This window comes from Neoarius graeffei, chromosome 20 (assembly GCF_027579695.1).
Source record: "Neoarius graeffei isolate fNeoGra1 chromosome 20, fNeoGra1.pri, whole genome shotgun sequence".
Lineage (NCBI taxonomy): Eukaryota > Metazoa > Chordata > Actinopteri > Siluriformes > Ariidae > Neoarius > Neoarius graeffei.
Window position 1 is genome coordinate 41,320,448 of NC_083588.1, and position 24,350 is coordinate 41,344,797.

Sequence of the window (24,350 nt, forward strand, 5' to 3'; positions counted from 1 at the left end):
GGAGCTTGTTTATGTACTTATTGGAACATCCAGACAGTAAGGCATTACAGTAATCTAACCTGGAGGTAACAAAAGCATGAACTAGTTTTTCTACGTCATGTAGTGACATTAAATTTCTTATCTTAGCAATATTTCTGAGATGATAGAAAGCTATCTGGGTAATGTTATTGATATGAGTTTCAAATGAAAGACTGTGGTTAATATTCATCCTGAGGTATTTTACTGCTCCACGTGAAGAAACAGAAAGGCAATCCAGAGTTACTGTGTAATCAGAAAACCTACTTCTAACTGCATGTGGTCCTAGTCTTGTCAGAGTTAAGCAGAACGAAGATAATAAGCATCCAGTGTCTAATGTCCTTTACATATTCCTCAATTCTATTAAGCTGGTGTCTCTCATCTGGTTTTGCAGAAACATACAACTGTGTGTTATCAGCATAACAGTGGAAACTAATACCATGCTTATCAATTATATCACCCAGAGGTAATGTACAGTGGTGCTTGAAAGTTTGTGAACCCTTTAGAATTTTCTATATTTCTGCATAAATATGACCTAAAACATCATCAGATTTTCACACAAGTCCTAAAAGTAGATAAAGAGAACCCAGTTAAATAAATGAGATGAAAATATTATACTTGGTCATTTATTAATTGAGGAAAATGATCCAATATTATATATCTGTGAGTGGCAAAAGTATGTGAACCTCTAGGATTAGCAGTTAATTTGAAGGTGAAATTAGAGTCAGGTGTTTTCAATTAATGGGATGACAATCAGGTGTGAGTGGGCACCCTGTTTTATTTAAAGAACAGGGATCTATCAAAGTCTGATCTTCACAACATATGTTTGTGGAAGTGTATCATGGCACGAACAAAGGAGATTTCTGAGGACCTCAGAAAAAGCGTTGTTGATGCTCATCAGGCTGGAAAAGGTTACAAAACCATCTCTAAAGAGTTTGGACTCCACCAATCCACAGTCAGACAGATTGTGTACAAATGGAGAAAATTCAAGACCATTGTTACCCTCCCTAGGAGTGGTCGACCAACAAAGATCACTCCAAGAGCAAGGCGTGTAATAGTCTGCGAGGTCAGGAAGGACCCCAGGGTAACTTCTAAGCAACTGAAGGCCTCTCTCACATTGGTCAATGTTAATGTTCATGAGTCCACCATCAGGAGAACACTGAACAACAATGGTGTGCATGGCAGGGTTGCAAGGAGAAAGCCACTGCTCTCCAAAAAAACATTGCTGCTCGTCTGCAGTTTGCTAAAGATCATGTGGACAAGCCAGAAGGCTATTGAAAAATTGTTTTGTGGACGGATGAGACCAAAATAGAAATTTTTGATTTAAATGAGAAGCGTTATGTTTGGAGAACGGAAAACACTCCATTCCAGCATAAGAACCTTATCCCATCTGTGAAACATGGTGATGGTAGTACTATGGTTTGGGCCTGTTTTGCTGCATCTGGGCCAGGACAGCTTGCCATCATTGATGGAACAATGAATTCTGAATTATACCAGCAAATTCTAAAGGAAAATGTCAGGACATCTGTCCATGAACTGAATCTCAAGAGAAGGTGGTTCATGCAGCAAGACAATGACCCTAAGCACACAAGTCATTCTACCAAAGAATGGTTAAAGAAGAATAAAGTTAATGTTTTGGAATGGCCAAGTCAAAGTCCTGACCTTAATCCAATCAAAATGTTGTGGAAGGACCTGACGCCAGCAGTTCATGTGAGGAACCCCACCGACATCCCAGAATTGAAGCTGTTCTCTATGGAGGAATGGGCTAAAATTCCTCCAAGCCAGTGTGCAGGACTGATCAAGTTACCAGAAATGTTTAGTTGCAGTTATTGCTGCACAAGGGGGTCACACCAGATACTGAAAGCAAAGGTTCACATACTTTTGCCACTCACAGATATGTAATATTGGATCATTTTCCTCAATAAATAAATGACCAAGTATAATATTTTTGTCTCATTTGTTTAACTGGGTTCTCTTTATCTACTTTTAGGGCTTGTGTGAAAATCTTATGATGTTTTAGGTCATATTTATAAAGAAATATAGAAAATTCTAAAGGGTTCACAAACTTTCAAGCACCACTGTATATAAAGAAAAAAAGCAGTGGGCCTAAGACAGAACCTTGTGGAACACCAAACTTTACTTCAGTATGTCTGGAAAAATCACCATTTACATCAACATACTGATAGCAATCAGTTAAATAAGAGCTGAGCCAGGAGAGGCTTTACTCCCTTTACTCCCATGACATTTTCTAGTCTATCCAAAAGAATGGAATGATCAATGGCATCAAATGCTGCACTAAGGTCAAGCAACACAAGCAGTGAGACACAGCCCTGATCAGACGCCAGCAGTAGGTCATTTACTACTTTAACTAGTGCTGTCTCAGTGCTATGATGAGGTCTAAATCCTGACTGATACATTTCATGGATGTTATTCCTATGTAAATCTGAGCATAACTGCTGTGCGACAGCTTTTTCTAGGATCTTGGAGATAAAGGGGAGGTTTGATATTGGCCGATAATTGTACAGCTGACAGGGATCAAGGTCAGATTTTTTAATCAGGGGATTGATAACTGCAAGTTTAAAGAATTTGAGTACATAGCCAATCCTAAGAGAAGAATTTATTATTTTTAGAAGCGGTTCAATTACTTCAGGTATTATCTGTTTGAATAGACGTGTAGGTAAGGGATTACACAAGTTGAGGCTTTTGATGCGGAGATTAATGAAAGTAGTTTGATTTCTCTAAGAGGAGTAAAACATTCTAATTGCTGATCTGATACAGTTATATTATTAGCTACAGGGTCACTTAACTTGTCTGACCTTAAATTAGTAGTTTGAATTTTTTTGTCGGATATTTTCAATTTTGTCATTGAAAAAATTCATGAAGTTATTGCTACTACATACTGCAGGTGTGCATGCATCTATAGTGGTCTTTTTCCTGGTTAATTTTGCTACAGTATTAAATAGGAATCTAGGATTATTTTTGTTATCTTCTATTAGGGAGGACAGATATGTTGATCTAGCAGCACTAAGAGCTTTTCTATACTTCAGGAAGCTCCCATTCCAAGCTAGTTTGAATGCTACCAATTTTGTTTGATGCCATTTATGTTCCAATTTTCGAGTGGTCTGTTTTAAAGTGCGAGTGTCATTGTTATACCAGGGTGCAAATTTTTTCTCTCTGATCATTTTCCTTTTAAGTGGAGCTACATTATCTAAAGTATAGAGGAACGTTGACTCTAAGCATTCAATTGCCTGATCAAGTTCTGCAGGGGCTGACAGTGACCCAATCAAAGTTGATAATTCTGGGAAGTCATTTATAAAACTCTGTGCAATAGTTGACGTGAATGTACGTTTAATACAGTAGCATGGTGAGGTGCATATATTATTACTCAGACATATTTTGAGTCAAGGTCTGGAAGGAGTGATAGAGCACAGGAAACCACAGATGAAGGGGAGAGAGTGGAGGTTTCGGCAAGTGGGAGAGAAATATTGATAGCTGATTTTAGACAGGATAGGAAGGGTGATGGGGAAGGATACAAAGTGATGATCAGTGATCTGGAGTTGGGTAGCATTGATGTCTGTAGCTGTGGAGGCGTGGCTGAAGACCAAGTCCAGGGCATTTCCACCCTTGCGTGTGGGATGGCAGCTGTTGAGTGTCCAGGAGAAGGAATTCATAAGAGGGAGAAGGAAAGAAGACTGAAACTTGTCACAGAGGGGAGGCTGACATCTCAGAGGACAGTGAGAGGGGTGCGGTCCGGAGAGAAAAGACTGATGAGTTTGTCCATTTCTTCATGAAAGTCTCCTAGGGGACCAGTAGGGTGGTAGATGACAATGATGTGAAGGTTGATTGTAAAGGTAAACATAACTAGATGGAATTTGAAGGATGAGATATTTTGATGAGATGGGTGGGAGGTGTGAAGTACCATCTCTGAAACAACAGAAGGCCTGTACCACCACCCCTGCCAGTTTCTTGTGGAGTGTGAGAGAAAGTATAACCCCTTCGGACATAATGTGTACAATTCTACACATCAAGTTCCATAGCACAGGGATGAGAATGAAAAATATTTAAAAAGTCTGAAAAAACCAGGGCGGGGCCCATGGCCCAGGGGGGCGGGGCCCATAGCCCAAGGGGGCAGGGCCCATGGCCCGGGGGGCGGGGCCCAGGGGTTCCAGGGGCTAATGATTTTTGGCTATTTTTTATTTATTTATTTTTTTTTACCCCAAACCATTAATTTTATCAGCAAAAAGTTGCAATGTATTTGGAAATAAATTCCCCTTCTTGGTGGACTACCAGGTGAAAATGATTAATATGGTACAAGAGACTTGTTTTTAATCAATTCACATTTGATGATTTCAAAAAATCAATGCACCTTTTAATATAAACAAGAGCTCTACAGTATTATATTTCTGCATTTTTGCTATTCATGTCTTTGAATACTCTAATCCTTTACAATGAAGTGCAAACCAGAAAAAAGTTCTGTCATATAATTCTCTGAAGCTTTCTTCTGATGTTATCATGGTAGCAGGAGGTCTTGCATATTAAGCAGGCAACATTCAACATCACTCATCACTTCCCTTTCAACTGTTGTGTGTACTAACTAGGTTTTATCTGGACAGGATGTTGTGTAATGTAATGCATATACCATATGGTCAATTTGAAGATCAAGATGGTGATTTTGAGTTAAAGGACAGGCATGTACAATGGGCATTACAAATTGGAAAAAATTTTTTAAATCAAAAACTATAAGTTCATCTCGGCCTAAAAAAATGTGGGCAGACGCTCCCGAGCGGCACATCCCAGCAATCCCCCCCCCATGAAATGAGCAATAAGTAGGAGAGTTATACACGGTATCATACCTAAAATTTTATCAGAAATATAGATATGATACTATGATTCTCCCCAACATGCTACATTAGACAAGCTAACCTCATTTATAAAAAGATACACACTTATATATGACGTGTATTTGATATATATGATGTATATTCATACATTGTTACTTTACAGAAATCTTCAATAAGTTTGGTCTTTTCATGACAGCCTGTTGTAGACCTAAATAATATAATGCACATGAAATGACACTCCTCACCTCAACATGTCCTTTACAATCATTTAAGCCACCATGGGCAATGCTGAAATCACTGCTGCAAACAGTACATCGCGCAAAACGGTCATTATTTTCTACCCTTATTAGACAGGGAGATTCTTTTGTGTAATCTGAGCTGAAGTGGGTTTTGTACTTTCATTTTTTGGGGTGCGCGCTCTCTCTCTGCTATGCCGGTCCTGTAGGCTGCACTGACTCAACTGGAAGCTTTGGTCCTCGAGAAAAGGGATAAAAGCCTGCCCACACTGAAAGCTGATTGGCTTATTTTGCTAAGTAACCCAATCAGGATGCTCTTTGTCTGGCATGCGCTACATGAACAGGCACACAGGCAGTGTTGCCACATTGGGTGGTTTTAAGTGCATTTTGGCGGGTTTTGAACATATTTTGGGATGGAAAACGTCAGCAATATCTGGCAACACTGCACACAGTCTCCCTCGCGCACGCACATTCTAAGATGCGTGATGCAGACCTTAATGTTGCGCGCGCACGCTCTTGCTCGCTTCTATCAATATGCAGGAGACTCCCGGAAGTTCTGGGAGACTTGGGATGTCTGCTTTATAAGGTGACCACAGATCGTTAATCATCCCCCCCCCCGAAAATTTCTCAACGGATTTACATCGATCTCAAAAACGATCATTTTGGTCTGAAAAAGTCGGAAATCCGCTGATCGGCGGAAAATTCTCATCCCTGATAGCATTTTTCCCTGTGTCTGAAGGGGATAAACAGAGGCTAGAGAAGCTGATAGAGTAGCTGAGTTCTGTGGAGTTATCCAGGTCTCCGTTAATGCCAGAAAGTCAAGAAAGTAATAGGAAACTAAAGCTGAGATGAAATCAACTTTCTTTAAAGCAGACTGGCAGTTCCAGAGCCCACCTACCACCACTGTTTAAGACTGGAACAACAGTGGAGAGTAGATGAGTTTACTGGTAGTTTGGCTTCTGGTTTGTGGATGACAGTTTCTGGGTCTGTGAGATGTGATGACAAAGAAAGTTTGAGGCACATGTTTGCAGCCTAATCAGGAGCGAGATCAATGAGTGAAAGTGGGGCTAAGAGGGAAGTGGTACCCCTAACTGAACAGGAAGAGGTAACAAATACCACTAAACTTAACAATTTCTTTCTAAATGTATGCTTCTAACCATTGCAGAATATTTTTTGACTGCTACAAATACACCTTCAACATATCTTAATAAGCCCTATCCACAATTCACACCTTAAAGGAGACTGAAACTGCTCTAAATCTTCAAGAGCAGAAAAAGGAACATAACGGACAAGGAAGATAACAGGAACAAATGCAAGAACATTGTCATTCCCTACCTTTCTGTTCTAGCTAAGAAACTCAGGAGGATCTTCTACAAACACAACATTCCGGTACATTTCAGACCCAGTAACACCCTGAAGCAGAAACTGGTCCACCCTAAGGACAGAATACCCAGACACAAACAGGACAACGTAGTGTATGCCATTCAGTGCAGTGAGGAATGCACAGACTTGTATATTGGAGTAACAAAACAACCGCTTCACAGGCGCATGGCTCAACACAGCAGAGCCAGTTCCTCAGGCCAGGACTCTGCTGTCTACCTTCATCTTAACAACAAAGTACACTCATTTCAGGATTGCAACGTATGCATTTTAGCCAGAGAGGATCATTGGTATGAGCGAGGAGTTAAAGAAGCCATTTTTGCCAACCTGGAACGGCCATCACTGAACAGAGGTGGTAGCCTAAGACACCATTTATCAGCCACCTACAATGCAGTCCTTGGCATACTTCCCAGACAACTGAATGCACACCAAAACCCAGCTGTTTTCAGTGACTCACAGGAGGACAGAGAGAACCAACAACCCATTGATCACCCCAATGACTCTCTAGGCTGTTCACACCCAGCCCCCAGTGACCCACACCAACAGGATGACTCAACAACACCTTAGGACTGCTTTTCATCCATGAGAGGATAAATACTTGATACTCCTTATTAGTCGGACAGAACTGAAGAAGCCTTTTGGATGAGAGGTGAAATGTCTTCAAGAATCTTCAAGCAAGTCCAGTTGCTCTCTCTTACCACCCACAGTGTTCTAAATTAGCCACTTGAGAGAATTAATTAGCATAGATCAACAGACACTTCCAAACAACACTACAGAATCAATAAGTGTTGCCAGGCAAAACAAATCTTGCCTGGTACAGTAGCATGATGAATATGAAGGAAGATATCACAAAAAAATAGGTACCTTATGGGTACATGTGGCTACTGCTTATAAATAAAATTGTTTTCTGATACCATGTCCATACAGTAAAATAGCAGAATATGCTATATTTACTGTATGGACATGGTATCAGAAAACATGGTATCAGAAAAACAATCATTTTTGGATTATGCTTCATTTTTGAGGCTACTGCCTCATAGAATAAATATATATTATATATTTATTCTATGAGGCAGTAGCCTCAAAAATGAAGCATAATCCAAAAATGAACAATTTAAAAATCACAGATGTAAAATATACCAAGTGTCTGTACTTTATATTATTGTACTCTTACCTCTGACAGATTTTGAAACTGAAACCTCTGAACTGAGGCTGACATACACACACTGTTGCCATGACTGAAACTCTTATTTCCCGGAAAAGGCCCTGAGCTAGAGCTCAGTGGAATGCACTTTCCCTCTGTAATAAACATAAACATGTCTGAAAGTGATTTCTTTAGTTTAATCCATTTATTTCGAATGGTGAACCGGATTGTGTACGCTCACCAGCCATTTTAATCAGAACACGTGTATGCGCATGCGCAATTGTTACACTCTGACATTCTTACAGCACGATGACATAGTGGCTAGCGCCTCTATATGAGGCAGTAGCCACAACAAAAACAATTTTGACCTTTTTGGTGACCTTAATCATCATCATCATCATCATGGCGGCTGCAGCCGAGTCTCACGCCTGGCGCGCCAATCCAGCCTATCAGCCATGCAGTCGGTGAGCTCTGTGGTAGAGACCGCACCAACATCTCTCTTAAGGGTGTCAACGAAGGTAGAGGGCGGTCTACCCCTGCCTCTCCACCCATGTCAGGGCTCCCACAGGACAAGCTCCCCAGCCAGGTTGCCATGTCTGTAGCAGTGGCCTGCTAATCCCAAACGCCTCCAGGCAATTTTGTCTGAAACTCTTGGGAGATCGCCGTACAAGATCTCATTTGGTACCAGGTCCTGCCAGTGGACATCTAGGGCTGTCCGAAGCATCCGGGTGTAGGACCCATCGATTGATCGCTCAAGAGTGGAAGTAAGCGACCAGCACTCGCAACCGTACAGCAGCACAGATTCGACAGTAGCAACGAAAAGCCTATGTTTCAGCTCTTGGGAGACACTAGCCTTCCAGACTTTGCTCATGTTGTTAAGAGCTTGCCAGGCAAGGGTTTTGCGGAATCTAATATCGTGCTCTGTCGAGTTTACCCAGCAGCCAAGATACTTATAGTCATCTACTTCATCAAGGTCATTCCTGCTCTTAGTAGTGAGAGGCATCGATGACACGTTGCAGGACAGTACCTTAGTCTTCTTGGTGTTTAGATGGAGACCAACATGCAGGCACTCTTCCTCAACATGTGCTAGGATACTCTGTGCCTGATTGAAATCATTGGACAGTAAGGCTATGTCGTCCGCGAAGTCCAGATCTGTGATGACTCTGTCTGGGATTCGATGTGAGCATCTAGGTGTGATCATAAAACCCAAATCCTGCTCCTTACCCCCTATGGCCTTTCAGAGAACATAGTCCAGGACAATCACAAAAAGGGATGGGGCTAATGTATCCCCCTGGAGCACACCAGCACAGATTTTGAACTCATCAGTCTCCCCATTGGGTGTCACAACCTTCGCACTAGTACCTGAGTACATCTCACCAATAGCTTTTAGTAAGTTGGGAGGAATACCATAGGCCTTTAAGATCTTCATCATCCTTCCACAATGGATAGAATCAGAGGCTTTCTTGAAGTCTACAAAGGTAACGACAGCAGAGAGGTTGTTCTTTCGTGCTTCCTCATGTATTCGTCGCAGGGTGAGGATGTGACTAGCTGTTGTCCTTTTTTCACGGAAACCATTTTGATTATCTCGGAGGAAGGGGTCAATCGGGTCTCTGATGCGATTCAATATCATCCAATTGTACATCTTCGCGATCACACAGGTTAGGCTAATACCACGGTAGTTGTCAGTGTTCGACAAGTTGCCGGTTTTAGGTACTGGGAATAGGTCCGAGACCGACCACTGGTCTGGTTTATTACTGAACATCAGGTCCTGATTACAGAACTCAAGTACTATATCATCAAGATCACAAGCCTTGAGAACCTAGGGGGGGATCTTGTCAGGTCCAGTGCTCTTTCCCGACCTTAAGGATGTCTTTACATGGGCCAACTCATCAATGGTAAAAGGTCCATCGTTTATGTCCAGATCGGCCAGAACTACATCATCAATCAGGTAATCGTCATCCAAGTCTTCCACGACTGGTGGTTTTCCCAAGAGATTCTTCAAATGAGAAAACCAGATGGAGATTCGATCTTCTGGGCTAGCACCTGGTATATTTCCTGCATGGTCAGAGTTCTTCTTGTGGCCACTTATCTTGTTAATGACTTGCCATGCTGTGCTGTATTGCAAGTTGTTACTTGCAAACTCTATTCTTTTGACCTTTTCGTCGATGTCTTCTGCCATCAGGTGATCATAGATGCTATATAGGGTTCCCCTGGTGTTGACAAGGGCCTCTGCCTGTTGCTCTTGGTCGTCAGGGTCGAGGAAATCCTTTTGCTCTAAAATCTTGTCGATCTTTTCTCTAGCCTCTACAACATCGAGATGGAGGGATAGGCACGGTTGTTGGTGCTTCGACTTGCGAGGGATACAAGTTTCAGCTGCAGCAGCATTAGCATCTATAAATCTCTGGTAGATTGCAGTAGGGTCCTCGGTGCCAGGCCCTAAGAGAGAGAAACGATTTCTTACTTCAATGGAGTATTGCGCTTGAAGGTCGGATCTTGTTGCAAGAAGTTTCCAGTCATATGAGACCCGTTTGTTGTTGGGTTTGGGCACTTGGAGACTTAATCAGACCTTCACTGAGATCAGTCTGTGGTCCGAGCCCATGACTTCAAGGGCGTTATATGCTTCAGCGTTGAGAACATTATTACGGCACTTTCTGTGCACAATAATGTAGTCAAGTTGCCACCTTGCTTGGGTGCCTCGGTCAAGGAAAGTCCACCTTTTTCCCATCTGCTTTTTAAAGTTTGCGTTAGCAGCTAGGAGATTGTGCTCTACTAAAAGTTCTGCAAGGAATTCACCATTTCTGTTTGTGGTATCGTGGAATGGGAAATGTACATCCTTGGGACCAAGTCTTGCATTAAAATCCCCAAGAATGATAAGAAAGTTGTGAGCTGGGGTGTCACATATGGCTTTGCGCAATTTGTCGTAAAACTGTTCGATCTCACTGATGTCTGAAACATTTGTCGGTGAGTACACCACTATAATGGTGGTTGCAGGATTGCCTGCAAAGTCAGCAAGAAGAATTCGCTGGGAATATGAGCGAATATTGCTTAGTGCTTTCTTTGCTCTTGCGCTGAGTAACATGCCTACTCCTCCTACTGCTGCCTGTGCATCATTTCTCCAGGCTGATGTAGTGACAAGGTAACGGTCTTCTATACTCGAGAATCGAAATTCAGCTTCAGCTTGGTGGACTATGCGATGCTCTTGGATTCCCAGTATCTTAATACCAAGTACACTGGCATGGTGTGCAAGCTCCGTAGCTCTGGAGTTTTCTCGAATAGTGCATGCATTGAAGGATGAAATAAAGTATGCCTTTCTGCAGTGCAAGAGTGCCTTGTTTGCAATGCTGGGATCAGATGAGCCCCTTCCCAGAGGATTTGGGGGACCATCGTCATACGGTCTTCCTGTCGGCTGACCAGCACTAGCTTCCATGGCTAAGTTCCTGTCCACTCCCGGGACTGGAAGTATAGGATTTGCTGTTCTTGAACTTTCCATAGCGTGTAACTTTACAATGCGAAAAAGAAAAAGGTGATGGGGTCGCAACTCCACACATCACCATCCAACAGACTGTTGGGATTTTTGTATCAGGGTTGTCTCCCCTAGATCCGCCGAGATTCTGCAAATACCAGGGGTGGTGCTTGGAGCCACATCGGATGGTCTTCGACAAGTGAGAGGCTAGGTGTTGTGGCCCCAGATGGAAGTGAGCCATATTTTACGCATCACATGCCGCTGGATATGGGGAGACCAGTCTGGGACTCCAGGTTGGTAAACCAGAAAGGTACTACTCCTCCAGTGATCCTTACCCCTTACCCTTAACCAGATGACCCTCAAAATGTTGGAGATTCTATTTGAGACCTATGCCCATCTATCCTGAAAGTTTCATGAAGATTGATCCAGCTGTTTTCCCATAATATCGTTAACAAAAAACCAAAGAAACCCAACCGAAACAAGGCGAGGTACCAATACAATGCTTGTTGCAAGACTCTAGATTCAACTGAGTCAGGTAGATAGTACACAAAATTTAGGCAATAAATTCAAAGATTGAACACCTTAAAGTGCGCTGAATAAAGAGCTGGATACACCTTCAAATGTTTACATAAGGACAGGGCCACTTCTGTTACTTGTATTTCTCTTGTGGGTGTGTAGCAAATGCTTAAATGGGATCTCAGTGTAGGAACTAAAGTTGTGAGTCGAGAACTGAAGAAACTTTGGGCCACATGTACCACTGACTTGGTCTGAGGAATACAAGGTTTGAATATGTTACTTTCATACCTTATTTGTGTAGAATTGAAATAAATCTCTACTCACTGTTGCTATGGAGGTGGAGCCTTCATATTTCATGACTCCCTTTACCTTAGTAGTGAGTTGTGAGGTGTGCACCCCTTAGCACCAAGTTGGTCTCACATCCAGGGTCTGCTCAGAGGCCGTATCTCCTTGAAAGGCCACCAGGATTCTTGTGCTGTACCCCTGCCTGGTATTGGATATGAAAGAAGTCCTGTAATGACAAGAACCAACAAGTAATTAGAGCATTTGAGTCTTTAGCTTTCATCATCCACTGTAGGTGGTCAGTCACTAGGTTGACCTGTCACCCAAAGAGGTGGTATTTTAACTCCTTTATCACCCATTTTATGGCCAGGGCTTCTCTTTCATTGGTTGTGTAGTGCTGCTCACTGGGGGTTGGATTTCTACTCACATACAGCACAGGATGCTCCTTACCCTCAAAGACCTGTGACAAAATGGTGCCCAGGCCCATCTTTGAAGTGTCCATCTGGATGAAAAAAGGCAGATCAAAGTCAGGGTTGTGGAGGACCAGGGCACTGGTGAACACCTTCATGAGGGCCTGAAATGCCTGCTCAAACTTGCTTGACCACTGGATCTTCTCTGGCTGCTCTTTCCTGGTCAGGTGTGATAGGGGAGAGGTGAGAGAGAAGTTACAAACAAAAAGCCAGTAATATCTGGCCAGCCCCACAAAAGCACATACCTGATATTTGGAGGTGGGCCAGGGAACTCTTGAACTGCTTCCACCTTCTTCTCCTGGGGCTTCAGTAAACCCCAGCTGATGTGGTAGTGTAGATACTGTGCCACAGTCAGCCCTAGGTAGAATTTTTGGAGGTTGGTGGTGAGCTCAGCCTTTCTGAGTTCTTCCAATATTGCCCTTAGATGGTAGAATGGCTGCCCTTAGGTAGGTGGCACAGTGGTGTAGTGGTTAGCACTGTCACCTCACAGCAAGAAGGTTCTGGGTTCAAGTTGATGGGAGCCTTTCTGTGTGAAGTTTGCATGTTCTCCCTGTGTCTGCGTGGGTTTCCCCCACAGTTCAAAGACATGTGGTTTGGTTAACATGGGGTGACCTTGGGCTGAAGTGCCCTTGAGCAAGGCTCCCCAAGCACTGTGGCATAGCTGCCCACTGCTCTGGGTATGTGTGTGTGCACTCATTTCTTACTTGTGTGTGCATGTGTCTGTTCACTCCTTCACATGGGTTAAATGCAGAGATTAAATTTCACTGTGTGCTTAAGTCTGTGTTTGAGCATACATGTGACAAATAAAGGCTGCCTGGCTTGGCTTCTTCTTTTTCTAGAGGTGGTCCATCCAGGTGGACAAATGGATTACATCCTCATTCAGATATGCTGCCACACAGACATGGTGTGGACACAAGATCATGTCCATCAGCCTCTGGAATGTTGCTGGGGCCCCATCGAGGCTAAATGAAATAACCCAGTACTGCCAGTGGTTGGATGCTGTGCTGAAGGCAGTTTTTGGTCTGGCTTCAAAGGTTAGAGGCACCTGCCAGTATCCCTTCATCAGGTCTACTGTGGTGATAAAACAAGCCCTCCCAAGCTGGTCAATCAGGTCATCCACAGGGCTGTCCGTGCTGCTCAGTATAGTAGCATACAGTGGTGCTTGAAAGTTTGTGAACCCTTTAGAATTTTCTATATTTCTGCATGAATATGACCTAAAACATCATCAGATTTTCACACAAGTCCTAAAAGTAGATAAAGAGAACCCAATTAAACAAATGAGACAAAAATATTATACTTGGTCATTTATTTATTGAGGGAAATGATCCAATATTACATATCTGTGAGTGGCAAAAGTATGTGAACCTCTAGGATTAGCAGTTCATTTGAAGGTGAAATTACAGTCAGGTGTTTTCAATCAATGGAATGACAATCAGGTGTGAGTGGGCACCCTGTTGTATTTAAAAAACAGGGATCTATCAAAGTCTGATCTTCACAACACACATTTGTGGAAGTGTATCATGGCACAAACAAAGAAGATTTCTGAGGACCTCAGAAAAAGCGTTGTTGATGCTCATCAGGCTGGAAAAGGTAACAAAACCATCCCTAAAGAGTTTGGACTCCACCAGTCCACAGTCAGACAGATTATGTACAAATGGAGGAAATTCAAGACCATTGTTCCCCTCCCCAGGAGTGGTTGACCAACAAAGATCACTCCAAGAGCAAGGTGTGTAATAGTCGGCGCAATCACAGAGGACCCCAGGGTAACTTCTAAGCAACTGAAGGCCTCTCTCACATTGGCTAATGTTCATGAGTCCACCATCAGGAGAACACTGAACAACAATGGTGTGCGTGGCAGGGTTGCAAGCAGAAAGCCACTGCTCTCCAAAAAGAACATTGCTGCTTGTCTGCAGTTTGCTAAAGATCACGTGGACAAGCTAGAAGGCTATTGGAAAAATGTTTTGTGGACGGATGAGACCAAAATAGAACTTTTTGGTTTAAATGAGAAGCATTATGTTTGGAGAAAGGAAAACACTGCATTCCAGCATAAGAACCTTATCCCATCTGTGAAACATGGTGGTGGTAATATCATGGTTTGGGCACACACACACTACTACCTCCCAGTCAATGGACAATAACTCTTGCACCTCACATATAGACTGCACCTTTAATACAGACTATTTATATATAACATTTTATCTGCACTTTACTGTTTTTACTATTTATGTTTAATATATTTTCTTGTGACTGTGACATGTAGCTGCTACAGTGGGGAAAATAAGTATTTGATACACTGCCGATTTTGCAAGTTTTCCCACTTACAAAGAATGGAGAGGTCTATAATTTTTATTCTAGGTACACTTCAACTGTGAGAGACAGAATTAAAAAAAAAATCCAGAAAATTACACCGTATGATTTTTAAAAAATTAATTTGCATTTTATTGCATGAAATAAGTATTTGATCACCTACCAACTAGCAAGAATTCTAATTCTCACAGACCTGTTACTTTGAAGCCCTCCTATTCTCCACTCATTACCTGTATTAACTGCACCTGTTTGAACTCGTTACCTGTATAAAAGACACCTGTCCACACAATCAATCAATCAATCAATCAATCAATCAATCAGACTCCAACCTCTCCACCATGGGCAAGACCAAAGAGCTGTCTAAGGACACCAGGGACAAAATTGTAGACCTGCACAAGGCTGGGATGAGCTACAGGACAATAGGCAAGCAGCTTGGTGAGAAGGCAACAACTGTTGGCGCAATTATTAGAAAATGGAAGAAACTCAAGATGACTGTCAAGCTCCCTCGGTCTGGGGCTCCATGCAAGATCTCGCCTCGTGGGGTGTCAATGATCATGAGAAAGGTGAGGGATCAGCCCAGAACTACACGGGAGGACCTGGTCAATGACCTGAAGAGAGCTGGGACCACAGTCTCAAAGATTACCATTAGTAACACACTACGCTGTCATGGATTAAAATCCTGCAGCGTACGCAAGGTCCCCCTGCTCAAGCCAGCACATGTCCAGGCCCATCTGAAGTTTGCCAATGACCATCTGGATGATCCAGAGGAGGCATGGGAGAAGGTCATGTGGTCAGATGAGACAAAAATAGAGCTTTTTGGTATAAACTCCACTCACCATGTTTGGAGGAAGAAGAAGGATGAGTACAACCCCAAGATCACCATCCCAACCATGAAGCATGGGGGTGGAAACATCATACTTTGGGGGTGCTTTTCTGCAAAGGGGACAGGACAACTGCACCGTATTGAGGGGAGGATGGATGGGGCGATGTATCACGAGATTTTGGGCAACAACCTCCTTCCCTCAGTAAGAGCATTCAAGATGGGTCGTGGCCAGGTCTTCCAGCATGACAATGACCCAAAACACACAGCCAGGGCAACTAAGGAGTGGCTCCGTAAGAAGCATTTCAAGGTCCTGGAGTGGCCTAGCCAGTCTCCAGACTTGAACCCAATAGAAAATTTTTGGAGGGAGCTGAAACTCCGTGTTTCCCAGCGACAGCCCCGAAACCTGAAAGATCTGGAGTAGATCTGGATGGAGGAGTGGGTCAAAATCCCTGCTGCAGTGTGTGCAAACCTGGTCAAGAACTACAGGAAATGTCTGACCTCTGTAATTGTAAACAAAGGTTTCTGTACCAAATATTAAGTTCTGTTTTTCTACTGTATCAAATACTTATTTCATGCAATAAAATGCAAGTTAATTTTATAAAAATCATACATTGTGATTTTCTGGATTTTTTTAAGATTCTGTCTCTCACAGTTGAAGTGTACCTACAATAAAAATTACAGACCTCTCCATTTTTTGTAAGTGGGAAAACTTGCAAAATCAGTGGTGTATCAAATAATTATTTTCCCCACTGTATAAGAGAGATGCTGCCAAACGGAATTTCGTTGTATTCTTGTACAATGACAATAAAGCTTCTTCTGTTTTGCTGCATCTGGGCCAGGATGGTTTGCCATCATTGATGGAACAATGAATTCTGAATTATACCAGCGAATTCTAAAGGAAAATGTCAGGACATCTGTCCATGAAGTGAATCTCAAGAGAAGGTGGGTCATGCAGCAAGACAACAACCCTAAGCATACAAGTCGTTCTACCAAAGAATGGTTAAAGAAGAATAAAGTTAATGTTTTGGAACAGCCAAGTCAAAGTCCTGACCTTAATCCAATCGAAATGTTGTGGAAGGACCTGAAGCGAACAGTTCATGTGAGGAAACCCACCAACATCCCAGAGTTGAAGCTGTTCTGTACGGAGGAATGGGCTAAAATTCCTCCAAGCTGGTGTGCAGGACTGATCAACAGTTACCGGAAATGTTTAGTTGCAGTTATTGCTGCACAAGGGGGCCACACCAGATACTGAAAGCAAAGGTTCACATATCAAAATAATTAGTTTTCTTTTGTTTCAGACATGTAAAAGCTTTTTACCTTTACCTGACATGTTTCGACGGTGTAACTTCCGTCTTCATCAGAGGGTCACCCGGATGTTGGTGTGTGACGTGCCTTTATAATCAGCTGATGTTACGGAGGTGTCTGAAACAAAAGAAAACTAATTATTTTGATTTAAGAAGAAGACAATGAACGTAATATATTTATTAAAGGTTCACATACTTTTGCCACTCACAGATATTTAATATTGGATCATTTTCCTCAATAAATAAATGACCAAGTATAATATTTTTGTCCCATTTGTTTAACTGAGTTCTCTTTATCTACTTTTAGGACTTGTGTGAAAATCTGATGATGTTTTGGGTCATATTTATGCAGAAATATAGAAAATTCTAAAGGGTTCACAAACTTTCAAGCACCACTGTAGGAGGTCATGCTGGATTAGGAAGTAGGTGGTTGGTGAAGGCCTCTACCAGGCACATGAAGTTCCCCTCTTGGGCAGCCTGCTGATAAATCAGAGAGAGGGTTAGTAGAGATGTAGGGCTCACCTTTTCCTGGGGTCTCCAGTCTGTCTTGCTAGTTCCTGGCCATAGAGAGTGTGTGGGGTGGTACTGGGTAGCATCAGTGCCTTTGAGGTGGCCTGGGGTGTTCCTCTCTGTGGTTGGAAGTGAGCTCTACTGAGATCCTGGGCAAGTCTCGGCCTATCAGGAGAAGCACAAGTAAATCAGGCATATTCCCCACAAGCTAGACCCACTCACTTCTGTCACCCCCTACTAGGACCCTGGTGGCGGCCACCTCTCATGCATCCTCATGCACACAGATGACCTTGATTGCACCGCCTGGCTCAACTGTGCTGGGGTGTATGGATGGTTGAGCTAAGGTGATCATGCTCCCAGAATCCAGTAAGGCTTTGACTGGCTGACCATCCAGGTTGACCCATATGCTAGGGAACCATGGTGGGGTGGATGACACAGCCCAGCAGCCATGGTTTTGGGGCTGGTCCCAAAGCTGGTGGCTTGGAGGCAATGGGCATGGGTTCATTATGTTGTCTTGGTTGAGGGGTCAGGATGGCTGTTGGGCCTCAGGGAGCTCCTTATGAGGCTCTGGCTTGGTGATCTTGAGAGTGGTGAAGGCACAATCCAGGGCCTCCACTAGCTGTCCAGGGGTCAGAGGGGCCTTTATCCCAACTGCCAGGCATTTGGCCGAGGGAAGTGAGTGGAGGCAATTTTCTTGACAAATTGGTTGTCTCACCGCTGCTTGGGCTGGAGCCAGTGCTTTATGGTCCAGAGCAAGGTGTCCATCTGGTGGCCTGACTGTACCAAGCCAGGACTTCCCTCTTTAGCAGGGTGTAGTTATCAATAGATCCTGGGGAAGAGCACACAGTGGTGCTTGAAAGTTTGTGAACCCTTTAGAATTTTCTATATTTCTGCATAAATATGACCTAAAACATCATCAGATTTTCACACAAGTCCTCATCTCATCTCCTCTAGCCACTTTATCCTGTTCTACAGGGTCACAGGCAAGCTGGAGCCTATCCCAGCTGACTATGGGCGAAAGGCAGGGTACACCCTGGACAAGTCGCCAGGTCATCACAGGGCTGACACATAGACACAGACAACCATTCACACTCACGGTCAATTTAGAGTCACCAGTTAACCTAACCTGCATGTCTTTGGACTGTGGGGGAAACCGGAGCACCCGGAGGAAACCCACGCGGACACGGGGAGAACATGCAAACTCCACACAGAAAGGCCCTCGCTGGCCACGGGGCTTGAACCCAGGACCTTCCTGTTGTGAGGTGACAGTGCTAACCACTACACCACCGTGCCGCCCACACAAGTCCTAAAAGTTGATAAAGAGAACCCAGTTAAACAAATGAGACAAAAATATTATGCTTGGTCATTTATTTATTGAGGAAAATGATCCAATATTACACATCTGTGAGTGGCAAAAGTATGTGAACCTTTGCTTTCAGTATCTGGTGTGACCCCCTTGTGCAGCAATAACTGCAACTAAACGTTTGCGGTAACTGTTGATCAGTCCTGCACACTGGCTTGGAGGAATTTTAGCCCATTCTTCCGTACAGAACAGCTTCAACTCTGGAATGTTGGTGGGTTTCCTCACATGAACTGCTCGCTTCAGGTCCTTCCACAACACTTCCATTGGATTAAGGTCAGGACTTTGACTTGGCCATTCCAAAACATTAACTTTATTCTTCTTTAACCATTCTTTGGTAGAACAACATGTGTGCTTAGGGTTGCTGTCTTGCTGCATGATCCACCTTCTCTTGAGATTCAGTTCATGGACAGATGTCATGACATTTTCCTTTAGAATTCACTGGTATAATTCAGAATTCATTGTTCCATCAATGATGGCAAGCCGTCCTGGCCCAGATGCAGTAAAACAGGCCCAAACCATGATACTGCCACCACCATGTTTCACAGATGGGATAAGGTTCTGATGCTGGAATGCAGTGCTTTCCTTTCTCCAAACATAATGCTTCTCATTTAAACCACAAAGTTCTATTTTGGTCTCATCCGTCCACAAAACATTTTTCCAATAACCTTCTGGCTTGTCCACGTGATCTTTTGCAAACTGCAGACGAGCAGCAATGTTCTTTTTGGAGAGCAGTGGCTTTCTGTTTGCAACCCTGTCATGCACACCATTGTTGTTCAGTGTTCTCCTGATGGTGGACTCATGAACCTTAACATTAGCCAATGTGAGAGAGGCCTTCAGTTGCTTAGAAGTTACCCTGGGGTCTTTTGTGACCTCGATGACTATTACACACCTTGCTCTTGGAGTGATCGACCACTCCTTGGGAGGGTAACAATGGTCTTGTATTTCCTCCATTTGTACACAATCTGTCTGACTGTGGATTGGTGGAGTCCAAACTCTTTAGAGATGGTTCTGTAACCTTTTCCAGCCTGATGTGCATCAACAACGCTTTTTCTGAGGTCCTCAGAAATCTCCTTTGTTCATGCCATGATACACTTCCACAAACATGTGTTGTGAAGATCAGACTTTGATAGATCCCTGTTCTTTAAATAAAACAGGGTGCCCACTCACACCTGATTGTCATCCCATTGATTGAAAACACCTGACTCTAATTTCACCTTTAAATTTACTGCTAATCCTAGAGGTTCACATACTTTTGCCACTCACAGATATGTAATATTGGATCATTTTCCTCAATAAATAAATGACCAAGTATAATATTTTTTGTCTCATTTGTTTAACTGGGTTCTCTTTATCTACTTTTAGGACTTGTGTGAAAATCTGATGATGTTTTAGGTCATATTTATGCAGAAATATAGAAAATTCTAAAGGGTTCACAAACTTTCAAGCACCACTGTAGTAGGCAAGCTGGGCCCTGCCAGTCAGCAGAGGAGCTAGGCTATGAGCTCATTCCTCTTTTGGCCAGCCTTCTCATAGTCTCATCTGCTCGAATATGTAGATTTCCCTATACATGGAAACTCAATCCTGGATAATTGCTGAACAAACAACGCTGAACTCTATTATCATCCAGTCCCTTTCCAAGCCCTGATGAAGACTGGTCATGGGGGTGTGGTTCTCCCTCCTGGGATTAAGTTAAAGCCCATTCAAACTAAATGCAGTTTTGGGGATTATAGAGAGCATCGGAAAATTGAGTTTGCATCACTGCTTCAGAATAGTGACTGGACTCGTGATCGATGTTCCTGACATCGACTCAGCCATTAATTTATTATATGACACTTTATGCTCAGTGATGGATAAGTGCTTCCCCATCAAGACCATAATGATGTCAACACGTGACCCTCCCTGGATCATGCCACTCATGAAATATATTTTGAAGAAAAAGAAGAGAGCTGTTGATTGTGGTAAAGAAGGCAAAGCTAAGGAACTGTCATTGAAAGTATCGAGGATCAGAGAACTGGAGAAATTGGGATGTTGATAGAGCCTAAGGTACTCAGCAATGATGGCACAAAGTAGACAACATCACTCTTAGGAAGCACAAGTCCCAGCTGTGCTTGGACAAGGAGTTTCTCAATGGGCTGAGCAATTTCTTTGGAGGACTACAGTGAAGCAGTACTTCTGGCTATAGATTGTGAGATGCATCCTTTGCCCAAGCTAAGCAAGTATGATGTGCTGCAGACGCTCTCTAGGATCAAGAAAACTGCGTCAGGCCTGGATGATGTCCCTTACTGGGTGTGGCAAGACAACTATACTACTCTGACTCCAGTGATCATTGCTGTCTGGAACTTGTCATTGTCATCACACATGTGGTGCATAGTATGGAAGGAATCTAACATTAACCGGCTTCCGAAGATTGAGACACCTACTAAGTATCCTGATTTTCGTGGCATAAATGTCACTCCCCTTGTCGCTCACTGTTTTGAAAAAACAAGTGGCCATGATCTTGCCATTTTTTTCACTGACAATCCATTCAATTAAAGGTTTAATGGTCATTCTTTGTGAGTGGTTAACCTGGAATAGAATATAGGTTATATTCAGTCACGTGACTTTTGCTTGCAAGTTTACTTCCGGTGATTGAAGTGGTGGTCAAGCAAACCAGTTTGGCTGCTGATATGCAAAGAGCTAGTGAAACCATCTCTGACTATTTTCAGTTTAAAGGCCAATGCACAGTCAAGATACTTTCAGAAAGTTGCTCTTTGTGATGGGATAGATCCTTACACACTAGTAAAGAAGGATTTTTCTGATGATTTGAAAAAGTATCCATCCGTTGAGTTCCCTGACATCTCAAATTATCTGATGCTGCAGACATTGTTCCACATGGACAAACAGATGAAAACCTGGAAGAGCATGGAGGAGTACAACTTTTTATATGTGGCTGGGTTAAAGATCTGGGGATGAAGACACTACAAGATAAATCCTGTATTGTTTTTGCCCAGGCAAGTAGGCATTTTTAGGCTTTTTTGTATGCATCTTTGTGACGATTGCTAGGATGCTACAAGAATTAGTATCAAGTGGCAACAAACCACAGCTGCTCAATTCTCAATCCTCCCTGCTCTTCTCTTCCAGCAAATTATAAGATTTTTTTTAAAATTTAAACAGAGATAATGCAGTGAGAAGGTACATTCCAACATCTATGTAGGTAACGCTTGGCCACAAATCTACATCGTCACTCCAATCGTTTCGAGAAATTTTGTATGGATCATAACCACTCATAAACTCTAATTTCCACATACCTACAGTATATCTATCCTTTGCTTCTTTCTGACTTAGATTATCCAAGTAATCTGGTAGTAAAGCTTTTTGAGCTGCGGCTTTCTTTGGACTACAGACATCTGATATCTGCAATATTGCTTGTCTTGAGTATGTGAACAGTATGTAAAGAAAGCTCACTTGTCCCCCAGGACAAGGGTAGCAACGGCTGCTAATATAAGTGTGACGTCAGCACAAGGGGTCTATAGGCCTCGTGCCAGCTCTTGGGTGACATGCTCATCATTGATTTCCCCACTTCGATCACTTGTATCCTGGGGTACTACTATCTGGACATTGTCTTGTTCAGCAGTAGCGCTAAGTCTGTGTAGAGGTTTGTGTGGAAGGGTGGAGCACAGAAGACGGCAGGACAGAGATCAGGGTCAAAATAGGACTTTATTGCCACATTTTTCAGGGTCACAATTTTTCCCACTCAACAAACACACACACGACTGGCGTCTTGTTCGGGGCTGAGCTCTCTGCTCTCTGCTCTCCCTCTTTAAATAGGGTGCGGTCACTGGGAAGACACACAAACACAGGTTAATTGATGTCAGGTGTAGTGATTCTATCACTTACCTTCCCTGACTCTGCCCTCCTGTCACAGACCGGCGCTTGACCACGCCCCCGCTGCCACATACCCCCACTGCCCGACTCAGGCCGGGCGGCTGTCCGGCCTGCAGCCAACTCCCCCCCCCTTGACGGGAGAGGAAGTCCGCCACGACCATCTGCGCCCCCGGCCTGTGGACCACCTTGAAATTAAAGGGTTGGAGTGCCAGATACCAACGGGTGATCCGCGCATTGGCATCCTTCATGCGGTGGAGCCACTGGAGGGGCGCGTGGTCCAAACAGAGGGTGAAAGGGCGCCCCAGCAGGTAGTAACGGAGGGCGAGGACCGCCCACTTGATGGCCAGACACTCTTTCTCTATGGTGCTGTAGCGCCCCTCATGCACCGACAGCTTCCTGCTGATATACAGGATGGGGTGGTCCTCCCCCTCCACCTCCTGGGACAAAACCGCCCCCAGCCCTCTGTCCGATGCATCGGTCTGCAACATAAAGGGGAGAGAAAAGTCAGGGGAGTGTAAAAGTGGCCCCCCACACAGTGCAGCCTTTACCTCAGAAAAAGCCCGCTGGCATTGCTCCGTCCACTGGACCGGATCTGGTGCCCCCTTTATAGTGAGATCAGTCAGCGGGCTGGTGATGTCCGAATAATTAGGTATAAACCTACGATAATAGCCAGCCAGCCCCAGGAACTGTCTCACCCCCTTTTTGGTCTTGGGCCTCGGGCAGGCCGCAATTGCTGCGGTCTTGTTAATTTGGGGCCGCACCTGCCCGTTGCCCAAGTGGAAGTCCAGATACCGTAATTCCACCTGCCCAATCGCACACTTCTTCGGGTTGGCTGTGAGACCCGCTCGCCTCAGCGACCTAAGGACGGCCCTTAGATGTTCGAGGTGCCTCGGCCAGTCATTGCTATAGACGATGATGTCGTCGAGATAAGCGGCCGCATAGGTGGCGTGGGGGCGGAGGACCCTGTCCATCAGCCGCTGAAACATAGCGGGCACCCCAAACAGCCCAAACGGAAGTGTAACGAATTGGTGTAAACCAAACGGTGTGGAAAAGGCCGTTTTTTCTCGGGATAGTGGAGTCAAGGGGATCTGCCAATATCCCTTCGTCAAATCCAGTGTCGAATAAAAGCGAGCAGTGCCTAGTCGATCGAGCAACTCATCAATACGAGGCATTGGGTACGCGTCAAATTTAGACACCGCGTTGACTTTTCTATAGTCCACACAGAACCGGACCGACCCGTTGGCCTTGGGTACCAAGACCACCGGGCTGCTTCAGTCACTGTGGGACTCCTCGACGATGCCCATTTTGAGCATGGTCTCAAGTTCTTCCCGAACCACCTTTTTTTTGTGTTCAGGTAGCCTGTAAGGGCGGCTACGCACTACCACCCCCGGGGGCGTCTCTATGTGGTGCTCTATGAGGTTAGTGTGACCGGGCAGGGGCGAGAACACATCCAAAAACTTGGTCTGCAACTGGGCGACCTCCGTGAGTTGGGTCGGGGAGAGGTGGTCTCCACAGGGGACCGGAGAGGTGCGTGACGCCAATGCCCCTTTTTGAATCTCCGGCCCCAGCTCCGCCTTCTCCGGAACTGCCAACACCAATGCCACGGGGACCTCCTCATTCCAGAGTTTAAGCAGATTGAGGTGGTAAATCTGTAGCGCCCCACCCCTGTCCGTTCGCCTCACCTTGTAGTCGATGTCCCTGACTCGCCGTGTGACCTCAAAGGGTCCTTGCCACTTGGCGATTAATTTGGAGCTTGACATGGGCAACAGTACGAGTACCTTATCTCCTGGTGTGAACTCCCTAAGGCGCGTACCCTTGTTGTACAGGCGGGC